The sequence below is a fragment of the Lithobates pipiens genome, unplaced genomic scaffold, assembly GCF_037356315.1.
Source record: "Lithobates pipiens isolate NorthernLeopardFrog02 unplaced genomic scaffold, aLitPip1_a1.2 Scaffold_23, whole genome shotgun sequence".
Classification (NCBI taxonomy): Eukaryota; Metazoa; Chordata; class Amphibia; order Anura; family Ranidae; genus Lithobates; species Lithobates pipiens.
The window spans coordinates 201,405,730-201,420,020 of record NW_027507785.1 but is presented as its reverse complement, the minus strand read 5'-3'; the positions used below and the strand labels follow the sequence as shown (position 1 = coordinate 201,420,020).

Below are 14,291 nucleotides of genomic sequence, written 5' to 3'. Positions count from 1 at the left end.
CAAGTGCAATGCAAGTGTACTTGAAACTGCACTTGTAGTGCAAAGTGGATTGGCCTTTCTGAAATAAGCCCCAGTGTGTCAACATGTGCTAGCACCGATCATGGGGGATCAATGGAGGTGTTGTTTCGGGGGTGCAACCCTTTTCTCTCACCTAGTTTAGTTTGGAGGAAGGGGTTGCAACCACAAAATGCGTACATTTATATCCCGTGATGGGAGATAGCACATGGTGACACATTGTGTGTTTTGGGGCTTGAGGAAATAACCTGTTTGTACCTATACACACTTTTGGCAGGGGATCATAAGGGACATTTAAAAGTTATGCCTCTACGTGTACGTGGCTTCAAATTTAGGCCTTTAGAGGGGTGAGTTCACCCCATCTGAGGAAGGCAACATCAACACAGTTGTGGGATAATAATGTCTCATATGGCCTTCACTTTAGCAAAGTCGAACTTTGTAAGTTCCTGAGTTGGGGGTGTGTATGTTATGTTATTAAACATGCCCGTTTAGCCTCATAAAAGGCAAAATAATGTCAAACATACGTGTTATACACCAAGATGTTGGTTAGTTCAAAAACCTTTTATAATGCACATGTGAATGTTCTTGGAGTAAAATGTTTTATACTAAACAATGTGTGGCTTCTTATTTCAATGCTCAATACCAGTGTATTTGTTAAGTTGGTGTAGTTACAGTGACAATGTGCTGCAAAATGTGGCAAACTCAGGCAATTTTTGGGACTCCAAGCAATTAAATAAAGGAGTTGAAAAGGCTGAATTTTTTTATCATTAATGCAATATATACATTAACAACAATAACATTGTGTGTGTGTAGCAGACTCACAGCACAACATAATAGCTGAAGAAGAGGTTGTCACCTCATGGAGCAAATAATTTACATTTGCACTGTTGAAGAAAATGGCCAAAATAAAAAAGCCATTCGAGAACCTAGGAGACAGATAAGAAACACACACAGTAATTCAAATGAAATATGAGTTTAGTATAAAATAAAAGTTTTATTCAACATCAGCAACATTTTGCTGTAAAGCCACTGCCCCTCTACCCACAAAGTAATACAGATACTTTTGCTGGACATCTCTGGCAGTTTGGGAGGGCAACCCAGCACGGCCACTTTCAAGAGCTGTCATCACTGTTGATTTCAGCTGGGTCAGACACAGCAAAGTCCACCTCACTTGAAAGTGAGGCAAGCTAGCTGCGTGCATTCCGCCTTAAATAATTGTGCAGAATGCAGCAGCACAAGACCACATGATTAAGCTTGTATTCGGCCAGGTTAATCGCTGTTAGAAAAAGCCTGAACCGACTCAACAGTATTCCAAAAGCGTTCTCTACAACTTTTCGGGCACGAGACAGCCTATAGTTGAAAATCCTCTGCTCTGGGGTCAGGTTCTTCATGGGAAATGGCCTAATACAATGTTCCCCCAGAGCAAAGGCCTCATCTGCAACAAAGACGAAGTTGAGGCCCTCCACATTCTCCTCAGGAGGTGGCAAACGCCAGGTACCATTTTGAAGCCAATGGTAGAATTCTGTCTGGGCTATCACTCCTCTGTCCGAGTTGCGGCCGTTCTTCCCAACATCAAGGTAGAGGAATTCATAATTTGCTGACACCACCACTAGCATCACTATACTGAAAAAGCTGGGTGGTGGGACAATATGCACATGCTTCCCATCACTAGCCCCACCACAATTGGGAAAATCCCACTGACGGTGAAATTGGGAAGTAACAGCCTGCCATTCCTGTGGGTTGGAATGAAACTGTGGAATCAAACAAGAAAAAGAAAATTACTACTTTTGCAAATAACATTGCAAGCAGATTAGACACAAACATTCTTTGCCAAAATAAGTATAACATTTATTTAAATGAGTATTTAAAGACAAAAGCATAATGTCAACTTATCAGATTCCTCACCCCCTCTGGTGGACCATTCTAAAAATGTTATGGTGGGGAAGGGAATGGGTAGATGTGTTGAACAGGTAACCCTGTCCACTTCCATGAGAGCTGAATGCATAAATAATGTGTGATACTTTGGCCAGCCCCTCCTTACACTATTGGCAGTGCACTGGACAAGTAAGAAGTGTCATAATCCAAAAATATGGATACACATTGTCCAAACTGAAGCATATTTTTACATTCATAAACTACCTATCAAGATAATAGGAAACAAAATCTTCCAACAGTACCATTTGAAAGTATTCAGGCAGGCCCTTGCACTACATGCTTTGGTGAATTCATCCATAAATATGATCACAAAAGAGGTATAGCGTGTATGGGTTTGGCAAAATCAGCAAATAAAGTATTGTTATCGGTTGGGGGGGTTCCAAATGAGTTTGGGCTCCCAAAAAAATAGCCTCTTACACTTTGCCTGAATTTGAGGACAACAATAACATTTGTACACATTTTAGGGGTTATTTAGGGTAAGCACAAAAATAAAGCTGACAAAATACATTGTTTAGTTATTGGGCTAGCTGTGTATGGGCTCAGGATAGCATTCTGGGGAGGTTAGTGAAGGAAAATATGCAAAATAAAAGAGCATTAAAAGCTTACAGCATGCATGAGGACAAAGAGGACATTCACAGCATATTAAAATAATGGTAATTATGGAATGATGAAATTAATACAATACATTAGCAAACATTAAATACATAGAGTCTGATGTTAAAGGCTAAAACTTACGCGAGTATAGTCCTTCTGCAGGACTTTTATGATGGTAGAACAGGTCTCTGGAATAATGGGTTTCCAGAGCCTGGGGGGGAGATCCCAGTTGTAAACTTGAGGTCCTGGAGACTTAGGTGGTGATGAGCCTTTGCTCGGGAGCAATGGCTTGCCGCATGCATGTGTCCTGCTTACTAATATAGGGGGTAAGCAAAGCCAAAAGACAGTGAAAGCAGGGGTCCGTCATCCGGAGATAATTCCTGAAAACCTCAGGATTATTCTCCTGGAGCTCCCGCACAAAGGCATATGACAGAATTGGTCACGATTAAGCAACTAATTCATGGTCCCCCCCCCGTTCCTGGACTGGACTTGGGTCAAAGCAATAACTCCAAGCCCAACAATAGCACAATCTCTCTGACAAAAATGCCACATGGCTAGTAGACGAATGGCTGTTCAGAAAAAAACTGACAAGAACACACTGAAAATCAGAAAGGACCTGACAAGCACGACCTGAAAATCAGAAACAACCTGACGAGCACACACTGAAAATCAGAAGCAAACAAAAAAGAACGCACTGAAAAACAGAAACGACCTGAAAAGCACGCACTGAAAAACAGAAACGAACCTGCAAGTATGACCTGAAAAACAGAAACGAACTGATAAGCATGAGGCTGAAAGCGCAAATCAACACTCACCAAACTTCTAATAACACGAGATTATTAGAAGGAGCCCAAAGGGTGGCGCATGACTAGTGAACTTCCTTTTTATCGGCTCATAGTACGTCTAGTGCGTCACTATGTTTGTAATTATTGGCCAACATCTTTGTGGCCCTGTGTATGCAAGACAAGTTTGAGCCAATGCCCTTCGGACAAAAATCCAAGGTTTTGTTGGCGAACAATCTGATCGTTTGTACGAGGCAGATCGGCAATCAACCAGATTTTTTCCGATGGATTTTGTCCCAAACTTGTCTAGCATACACACAGTCACACAAAGTTGTCGGAAAATCTGATCGTTTTGAACGCGGTGACGTAGAAGACGTACGATGGGACTATAAACGGGCCAGTAGCCAATAACTTTTGTCTTGTGATTTATTCTAAGCATGCGTGGCACTTTGTCCACCGGAATTGTCTACACACGATCAGAATTGAAATGATCGGATTTTGTTGTCAGAAAATTTTAGATCCAACTCTCAAACTTTGTATGTCAGAAATTCCAACGGAAAAAGTCAGATGGAGCCCACACACAATTGGATTTTCCGAGAACATGATCTGATCGCACATTTTCCGTCAGAAAGTCTGACTGTGTGTACATGGCATAAGAGTGTCCAGGCACTGGACACACAGTGATCTATGGTAAGCTTCCCAGCTTACAATCAGCTGATTGCAAGCTGGGTAGCTGATTTTACGTGTTTAGGGAGTGTTCAGGGTGCAAGCGATGCATCCGCAATAACTCCCCCACTCTTCAGTGATTTGTCATTGCTCCTATTCTTTTATTTTAATGGCTGGGACCGGAGGACAGTGGATGGTGCTTTTTGCGGCACTGCAGCACTTTCGGGGGTCTGTTCTGATGGTGGGGGTGTTTTGTCCTGGGGGGTCTGTGCTGATTTTGGGGGGGGGGGGTGGTTTGTCCTTTGGCATCTGTACTGATGAGGGGTGATATATACCCTGATCTGTGATGCTGAGCTATATACCCTGATCTGTGATGATGAGCTATATACCCAGATCTGTGATGCTGAGCTATATACCCTGATCTGTGGGGCTGAGCTATACACCCTGATCTGTGAAGCTGAGCTGTATACTCTGATCTGTGAGGCTGAGCTATATACTCTGTCCTGTTATGCTGAGCTGTATACTCTGTCCTGTGATTCTGATACTGTACACTCTGTCCTGTGATGCTGAACTGTATACTATGGGTGGAAACAAGTGTAATACAGGGGATGGAGTAGGTGGATTATATAAGGGTTGAGGCATATGAGAAGTGGGAGGGAGGAGGATAAAGGAAGGGCGGGGTCTGGCGCCTCCCCTTCCTAAAACTTCACCAGCCAACACTGTCTGCAATTATTGAAATCATTTTTCCATTTATTGATGACACAATTTTTTGTTGCAAAACATTATGTAAAAATATAATTAAAGTGGTTGTAAAGTCAGAAGTTTTTTTTTTATCTTAATGCATTCTATGCATTAAGATAAAAAGCCTTCTGTGTGCAGCAGCCCCTCTCTAACACTTACCTGAGGTAAGTTACCTCTGTCCAGCAATGACCACGAGTGTCTCAGCCATCTGAGTTTCTCCTTCCTGATTGGCTGAGACACAGCAATGGCCCTATTGGCTCTTGCTGCTGTCAAAGTCAGCTAGCCAATCAGTAGAAAAAGGGGGCGTGGCCGGGCCGGGGCTCAGCTCGGGTGCCCCCATAGCAACCTGCTTGCTGTGGGAGCACTCAACAGGATGGAGGGGCCAGGAGAGCTGAAGAGGCCCCCGAGAAGAGGAGGATCTGTACAAATCCACTGCAACAGAGCAGATAAGTATAACATGTTTGTTTTATGGGATAAAATACGAGACTTTACAATCACTTTAAATCATTTTGGATGCAATTAGTCAAATACATAGCATTTCGAGGAGATTCTTGAAAATGTCTTTCCATGACAGGATCATATTTTTTTAGTAGATGGACAATATCAAGAAAAAGACCTTTCTCACGGCTGTCAGTTTTTTCATTGCATTCTCTGAATGGTCTGTCACCTATTGCCAAACACCGAACAATGTCAATCAGTCGCTCCATAACAATTCTGTTCTTATTTTTATGGATAGGTAAGCCTGCTTACTTTTATCCAATAAAACATCAATAGGTTTTCCTTCATTAAAGCTTGACCATGCAGAAGTGCTTAGCATATGAGATTTTGAAAGTTGGTGATATTTAAAACATTCATTAGCCCTGTGCCAGTTTCTGAATCCCTTTTCAATAAATGCTGGATCCGCATGACAAGAACGTTGGGGTTTATTTACTAAAGAAAAATCCACTTTGCACTGCAAGCACACTTGAAAGTGCACTTAAAGTGCACTTGGAAGTAAAGTCGATGTAGATCCGAGGGGGACATGCAAGTAAAATAAAAAAACAGCATTTTAGCTTGCACATGATTGGATGATATAATCAGCTGAGCTTCCACTCTTTTTTCTTCAGATCTACTTCTGATGCTGCGTACACACTATCGGAATTCCAGCCAGAAAAAGACAGATGAGAGCTTTTCATTGGAAAATGCGACCGTGTGTATGCTCCATTGTAATTTATCTGTCCGAATTTCCGCCAGCCAAAAATTGATAGCATGTTCTGAATTTTCCAGACGGAAAAACTTTCTATCAGAAATTCCGATCGTGTGTATCCAATTCCGACACGCCAAAAATCACGCATGCTCAGATTCAACTACAAGACGGAAGCTATCGGCTACTGGCTATTGAACTTCCTTTTTCTAGTCCAGTCATATGTGTTGTACGTCACCGCATTCTAAACAATCGGAATTTGGTGTGACCGCGTGTAGGCAAGACAGCTTTTTCCGATGAGAATTCCGATCGTATGTATGCGGCATTAGATTTAGAGCAACTGCACTTTCAAGTGCCCTTTCAATGTTTTTTGTATGTATGGTTCAATGCCCCAAAACTTGAGATGTGAGGGGTCTTGATTATGGTGTGTGGCAAAGTGTGTTTGTCAAACCGCTTAATAATATTTTGTACATGTTCCTTTATCCTCACTTTCAGGGGTTTTTTTTGTGCGACCAATGTACTGTAGGCCGCAGCTACATTTGAGTGCATATACTGCGCCTTCTGTGTTGCAACAAATTAAGTCGCTAACTTCATATGTGTACCCAGTACTGGTTGATGTAAATTTAAACACCTTTTCTGCTGGTCTTTTAGTCTTGGTGCAGGCAAAACGTTTGCACGGATAGAAACCTTTCCCTGTGAAAGACGTGTACCCATTTATTGGTAGGTCGGGGATATTTTTGATTATTTTATCCCTAAGCATTGGAGCACGTCTGAATCGATCGTGCGCCGCTATTTTGAACTGTTTTGATCCACAGTAAAATGGCCGCGGTCATAGCCCAAAAGAAGACCTCTAGGAAAATGGCGGCTCCATTCAACCTAATATGTGGGCTTCTAGAAAGTGGCCAACCGGCAATTACATTTCTGTTTAACCTATTTAAAGACATTTCTGCTGCCCTTAGCTTTATCCCCGTTGAAATCACGCGACAGTGACGTAACGCATAGGACATAGGCAGACGGACACCGAAAGTGACGCTCAGGCTACGAGCTCGTTTTTACATTACGCTTTATTCTTTTAAAAAATGTGAGTAAATTTGTTATTATTTAATAAACATCAGTTTACAAAACTACTACACTATAGAAGGCTCTATATATCCCCTTTTATGTCCGGTTATCCTTGCATTTGAGCAATCCTTGATACCCATTGTTTTGTAATGAAAAGGAGTTACCTACTACAGCTCTGCACACACTGGGGATACAGAAGAAAGGAGGAACGCACAGGTACCATTTCATCTCGACTGATTTGCTCCCTCGCCCTCTCTTAATGCTGTTTGCCTTACAGCAGTAAGGTAATAATTTAGTACACCTACGGGTGTTTTATATACCGAAGATCCACCCTCCACTGAAAGTCACAGAGTTATTTGATGTCACTATAGAACACCTCCACCTGATGTTCCTATAGAACACCTTCACACTGCACAGTGCACTTTGGACCTTGACGAGCATCCATCTGTGTCTTATTAGCACTATTTGCACTTTTGCTATATGGACTTATTAATTTATCTTTTTATGTGATAATTGTATTTATTTATTATTCAGCTTTATTGAACATAGGGGGTTATTTACGAAAGGCAACTCCACTTTGCACTGCAATGCACTTGGAAGTGCAGTCGCTCTAAATCTAAGGGGTAGATCTGAAATGAGTAGAAGCTCTGCTGATTTTATCATCTAAACATGTGCAAGCTAAAATGCTGTTTTTTATTTACCTTGCATGTCCCCCTCGGATCTACAGCGACTTTGCTTCCAAGTGCACTTGCAGTGCAAAGTGGATTTTCTTTTAGTAAATAACCCCCATAAAGTCATCACTTATTGCTTGGAACTTGGTGAAACTACACATAGGGGGTTATTTACGAAAGGTAAATCCACTTTGCACTACAAGTGCACTGCAGTTCAGTCGCTGTAGATCTGAGGGGAAGATCTGAAATGAGGGGAAACTCTGCTGATTTTATCATCCAATCAGGTGCAAGCTAAAATGCTGTTTTTTATTTTTCTTGCGTGTCTCCTTAGATCTACAGAGACTGAACTTCCAAGTGCACTTCCAGTGCAAAGTGGATTTGTCTTTCGTAAATAACTCCCATTGAGTGATCAGTTGGTATATCTGATGCCTGGGAGTGTACAATGTACTGATCAGAACTAAGATAAATAGTATCTTCTTCTGGGTTATTACTTGACTTACATGCACTTAAAGCGGAGGTCCACCCTAAAGTGGAGCTTCCGCTCATTGGAACCCTCCCCCCCTCTGGCGCCACAATTGGCACCTTTCAGGGGGGAGGGGGGTGTAGGTACCTGTACAGTAATGCACCCACTTCCGGCGTAGATTCTGCAGAAGCTACACCCCTTTCCGCCGAATCTACGCCCCTTTCCGAAGGTCCCCCGCTGCCTGCTGGGAAACACATGGATCGCAGAGACAGCGGGGACCATCCTTATTGCGCAGCGCGACTCGCGCATGAGCAGTAGGGAACCGGGAAATGAAGCCGCAAGGCTCCACTTCCTGATTCCCATACCTAAGATGGTGGCGGCAGCACCCGAGAGACGATCGAGAGATCGGCTTCGGGTGCCGACATCGCGGGCGCGCTGGGCGGGTAAGTGTCACTCCTGCTTTAAACTGTTGTTATCCTGAACAGCTTTAGCCATTGAGGAGCCTGAGCTATAAGGCTATAAGGCCTCATGTACACCGCTGCTGGTAAGCGGACGTTCAGAGGCAGTTGGATGCTTTTTTCAGCTGCCCCTGAACTCATCCAATGTTATCTTATCAGTACATGTATACAGGTTTGTTTAACCACTTTCAGACCGGACCAATTTGCTGGTCAAAGACCAGACCACTTTTTGCGATTCGGCACTGCGTCGCTTTAACTGACAATTGCGCGGTCGTGCGACGTGGCTCCCAAACAAAATTGACGTCCTTTTTTTCCCACAAATAGAGCTTTCTTTTGGTGGTATTTGATCACCCCTGCGGTTTTTATTTTTTGCGCTATAAACAAAAATAGAGCGACAATTTTGAAAAAAACGCATTATTTTTTACTTTTTGTTATAATAAATATCCCCCAAAAATATATAAAAAAACATTTTTTTCCCTCAATTTAGGCCGATACGTATTCTTCTACATATTTTTGGTAAAAAAAATCGCAATAAGCGATTATTGATTGGTTTGCGCAAAAGTTATAGCGTTTACAAAATAGGGAGAGTTTTATAGCATTTTTATTAATAATTTTTTATTACTTTTTTTTTTACTAGTAATGGTGGCGATCTGCGATTTTTATTGTGACTGCGACATTGTCGGGGACCCATCGGACATTTTTGACACATTTTTGGGACCATTGTCATTTATACAGTAATCACTGCTATATAAATGCAGTGATTCCTGTGTAAATGACACTGGCAGTGAAAGGGTTAACCTGTGGGTGGCAGTGTAGGGGTTAAGTGTTCCTAGGGGTGTGTTACTAACTGTGGGGGGGTTGGGCTTTCATTTAGTGTACACTGATCTCTGCTCCAATCACATGGAGCAGAGATCAGCGTCACTAGTTGCTAGGCAGAATGAGAAAATGTTGTTTATACAGAATTTCCTCCATTCCGCCGCTCCGTGAGACGATCGCGGTGATGCCCGCGGCGATCGAGTCCGCGGGTCCCGCGACCGGACTCACGGATGTCCCGACCAGCGCGGGAGCGCCCCGCCGGCGGCGCGCTCCCGATGGCACGGCGGCAACGAATATTGGACGTACATGTACGCCAATATGCCTGCCCGTGCCATGCTGTCGACGTACATCGTCGTGCGCTGGTCGGGAAGTGGTTAATGTCGTTTTTAGGCAGTTCAGTTTAGAGACCTTTTTTGGAATGTAAAAAAATGAGTTTAGACAGTGAGTTTATTGACATTTCAAGCACCAACTGCTTTTAAATGCAGTAACTCGCGTTTAGCCACGTTTCGTTTACAGGCGTTTTCAATTTTTGGCTATTTTGAAAAAAGTTTTTTTTCAAACGCTTCTAAACGCAAACGCGGCTAAATGCAGCATGTAAAGGCGGCAAAACGTATGCTTTAAACATGGGTTACTATCTGTCAAGTTAAATTGTTCAGGAGAGGTTGTAAAAACATCCCGTGTACATTAAGCCTAATGCCCCATACACACGATCATAAATTCCACTCAAGCTTGCCTTGCATACACACAATCACACAAAAGTTCTCTGAACTTTCGACCGCCAAGCGGTGACGTACAACACTACGACGAGCAATGAAGAAAATGAAGTTCAATGCTTCCGAGCATGCGTGATTTTTTGCTCGTCTGAATTGCATACAGACAAACGCATTTTCGGATAGGAACTTTTTCCGACCGAAAAATAGAGAACCTGCTCTCAATCTTTTGCTGGCTGGAATTCTGCTAGCAAAAGACCGATGGAGCATACACACGGTCGGAATTTCTGACCAAAAGTTCACATCCGACTTTTGCTGGCAGAATTTCTGATGGTGTGTATGGGGCATTAGGGTTTTTGGGTTTCTTGAACACAAGCTTATCCATATTTTGGAATTCTGTATGATGCAAGTTCATTTTTTGGTAGAAAGCAGTGTATTTCACTTCTCACTCTGGACATCCGCAATGAACTTTGCATATCAACAGTATATAACCTATAAAGAAAAAGCTATCATAAGTACACACTTTAAATGCAAAGATATAACAGAGTAACCAGCAGGCCAGGTTAGAGGAGAAGTCTGATGGTACCTAAGCTGTTGCTCCCCCCAGTAAAAGCACCTCACACAGTATAGTAAAACACTAGCTAGGCACACAGGTAACCCTTTGATTCCCCCTGAGATTTAACCCCTTCCCAGCCAGTGTCATTGGTACAGTGATAGTGCATATTCACTGTATTAGTGTCACAGGTTCCCAAAAAGTGTCAAAAGTGTCAGAATGTCTTCAGCAATATTGCAGTCACTGATCACCGCCATTACTAAAAATAAATAAATAAAAATATCCCATAGTTTGTAGACGCTAGGGTGCAAACCAATCAATGTACACTTATTGACATTTTTTTATCAAAAATATGTAGCAGACTACATATTGACCTAAATTTATGAAGAAATTTGATTTTTTTTCTATTTTTTTTTCTGATATGTTTTATAGCAGAAAGTAAAAATCATTGTCTTGTTTTTCTTATTTTCTTTTTTATTTTCTAGTTGTTTAGTTTAATTTCTAATCTGAAACTCAATAAAAAAATAAAAATAACCCCGCCCCTTATGCCTATATAAGTCGTCGCTCACCGTGTCAACAGCATTACACTGGGAGAGAGCGCCGTGTCAACATCGGAAGAACAGAAGAAGGAAGAAGAAGATGATGACGTCGACGAAGGAGAATGCCGATAGCAGTGGAGCCCGGCAGAAGAACCGGAGAGTGGGAGAAGAGGAAGAAGACCCCTGGAGCTGCCTAATAAACTACTTTTAAAACCTGTGGCGCCCCCTTTCCCCAAAGCACCCACCCCCCATGTTGAGGGCATGCGGCCTGGTACGGCTCAGGGGGGGCGCTCTCTTGTCCTCATCCCCTTTCCTGACCGGCCGGGCTGCTTGCTCGGATAAGGGTCTGGTAAGGATTTTGGGGAGAACCCCACACCATTTTTCCGGCGTAAGGGGGTTCCCCTTAAAATCCATACCAGGCGACGGGGCTCCCAATGTATCAATCTTGCCAATAAAAGCGGTGAGATTGGCTTCCCTTTCTAGTCCCTGTCGTAACTCATTACGTTCAAAATGAACAGACTTTAGTCCATGTGTAGGCAAGTTTATTCATTTGGAAGTCCGGCGGACCTAGTCTACCGGAAAGTGCGGTCATGTGCAGGCAAGTCCATTCGTGCGAAAAGTCCGCTGGAATTCCGGCCAAATTCCGGCGGAAGTCCGTCAGACCCTAGTCTGCTGGAAAGTCCGGTCATGTGTACACGGCATTATGCCACGTACACATGACCGGTTTTCCCGTCGGAATTAGCTCTGAAGGTTTTTCAGACGGAGTTCCGCTGACACTGCCTTGCGTACACGCAATCACACCAAAGTCCGATCGTCAAGAACGCGGTGATGTACAACACGTACGACGGGACTAGAAAAAGGAAGTTCAATAGCCAGTAGCCAATAACTTCCGTCTCATACTTGCTTCAGAGCATGTGTACTTTTTGGTCCGTCGGAACAGCATACAGACGAATTGGTTCCGTCGGAAATATTTAAAACATGTTCTATTTCTAGAAACGTCAGATGAGGCATACACACAATCGGAATATATGATAAAAAGCTTCCGACTGACTTTTTCCGTCGGGCATTCCGCTCGTGTTATTATGGTGTCCCCAGGGCAGGAAATAAAGGGAAGTGTCTCCAGCAAAAAAACAATCTGCCAGTGATTTTATTCCTTCCCTACTCTATCCAAAACAAAGCATGGCCTTACATACACTTTATGATGTGACTGTAATTAATGTTTCCAAGGACATAATTTATTCATTATTTGTTTCCCTTATCAAATACTATATACTTATAATTCTGTACTGTGGCTATGAACATTTTCAGGAAAACATATATTACCATCTTAGGATCTTTGTCTAATACTTATCTTCTGTGTTCAAAATGAAAACAAACCATTGTGTTTTATACAAATAAGGACTTGGCACAGGCTGATAAACACACTCAGAGATCAGCTCCACTAAATGCCCCAGCAGGTTTATTGATGTAAAACTGTTTCCAAACTCAAAAAGCATAAAAAGTGTCAAAATGAATGAATACTTTTTACACATTTATACAAACTAGAAAACTGGAAAGCATTTGCATGAACTCAATAACTTATGTAAAGACAGTGTAGGGAGGGGGAACTTCAATCAGGAGATAAATAGGGCTTCCATAGCAAGGAGGTCCCATCTTCATGGACTTGTATTTGCCATTTCAAGGAGCATGTCCAGTGTTGCGGTTCAGATGCGATTCCATTGCCTTTTTCATGTGATTTGGCTATAGCTGCTCTTTCAGGAACACAGCAGAGACTTGCAAAAAATACACTGCAATCGTCTTATCTTTGAACAAATAAACATTTGACATGCGATTTACATTCAACTCTATAGTGCTCAAAATTGCTCCATACCACTCTAAAGAGGCACAGGCCCCTTTCTAAAATCGCATTGCATTTGCACTGCATATATGTGAACGGCCTCCATACAAAACATGTTATTTCACTTGTCATGTGATTCTATGCATTCCGAAAGGCATCCAAAATTGCATCAGTGTAAACCAGGGTCAATAGTGAAAAGTAAGATTTCAGGCTAGGAGGGTGTGCCGCCACCTATATGTTTTTTTTTCTGTTTTTGCATTGAACTGTTTCTGGCTACTATTGTTTGGACATATGCTGATATCTAGAGGTTGTTTAGGGCCACTAGAAATTGTTTACTTATGTGATTTAGCATCTCCCTCAGTCATCCCCCCCCCCCCCCTGTTTAGAGCTAGTTAGTTCTGTCCTAGCTGGACCTGCCCTGTTTCTTTGCTCATTGCAATTTTTTGCTTCAAACAACTGTAATGCCCCGTACACACGATCGGACTTTCCAGCACACTAGGTCAGACGGTCTTCCCGAAGGACTTTCAGCGAAGTTCCAAAGGACTTTCCGAATGAACGGACTTTGCCACACACAATCACACCAAAGTCCGATGAATTTGAACGTGATGACGTACGACCGGACTAGAATAAGGAAGTTCATAGCCAGTAGCCAATAGCTGCCCTAGCATTGGTTTTCGTCCGTCGGACTAGCATACAGACGAGCGAATTTCTCCATAGGAACTGGGTCCAGTGGAAAAATGTAAAACATGTTCTATTTCTAAAGTCCGTCAGATTTTTGGACAGCAAAGGTCCGATGGAGCCCACACACAATCGAATTGTCTGACCTTTGCTGTCGAAAAGTCCGGTCGTGTGTACGTGGCATCAAACATTCCTGTGGCCTGCACTCATCTGAACTAGCATTGCATTTCATTTGACCTCTGTGTCTTATTGTAGTGTTGAGCTGCCTGTGGATGGTGCCAAGTCAGCAGGTGACCAAACTATCCAGACAGTTTGGGTCTGAAGCCTGGTGCATTTATTTTTTAAACCTTTGCATTTATTAGCGCATTTTCAGTTTTGCAGAAACACACTACAGTCCATTTAACATGGTTTCCTATGGATTTAGTTCACATCTGTGCATTTTACGGAAAGGGCCAGGTACTTTTTTCTTTTTAGACTTCAATGGATGAAAAGCATGTATTGAAAAATGCAAAATGCACCTGCAATATGCAAACTGCAACTTGCATGAGTGTGAATCAGGCCTAAAGCCCCATACACACTATCAGATTT

At 42.6% G+C, this 14,291-nt stretch overlaps 1 long non-coding RNA gene across 1 annotated transcript in view; it reads right to left on the bottom strand.

Moving 5' to 3' along the window:
* Positions 1 to 989: 989 nt before the first annotated feature.
* The window catches only part of LOC143927017 (uncharacterized), a 61,434-nt gene continuing 48,132 nt past the window's right edge, over positions 990 to 14,291 (bottom strand). The window contains exon 2 of the long non-coding RNA XR_013262206.1: positions 990 to 1,766. This is a non-coding gene — a long non-coding RNA (uncharacterized LOC143927017). The remainder of the gene's footprint in view (positions 1,767 to 14,291) is intronic.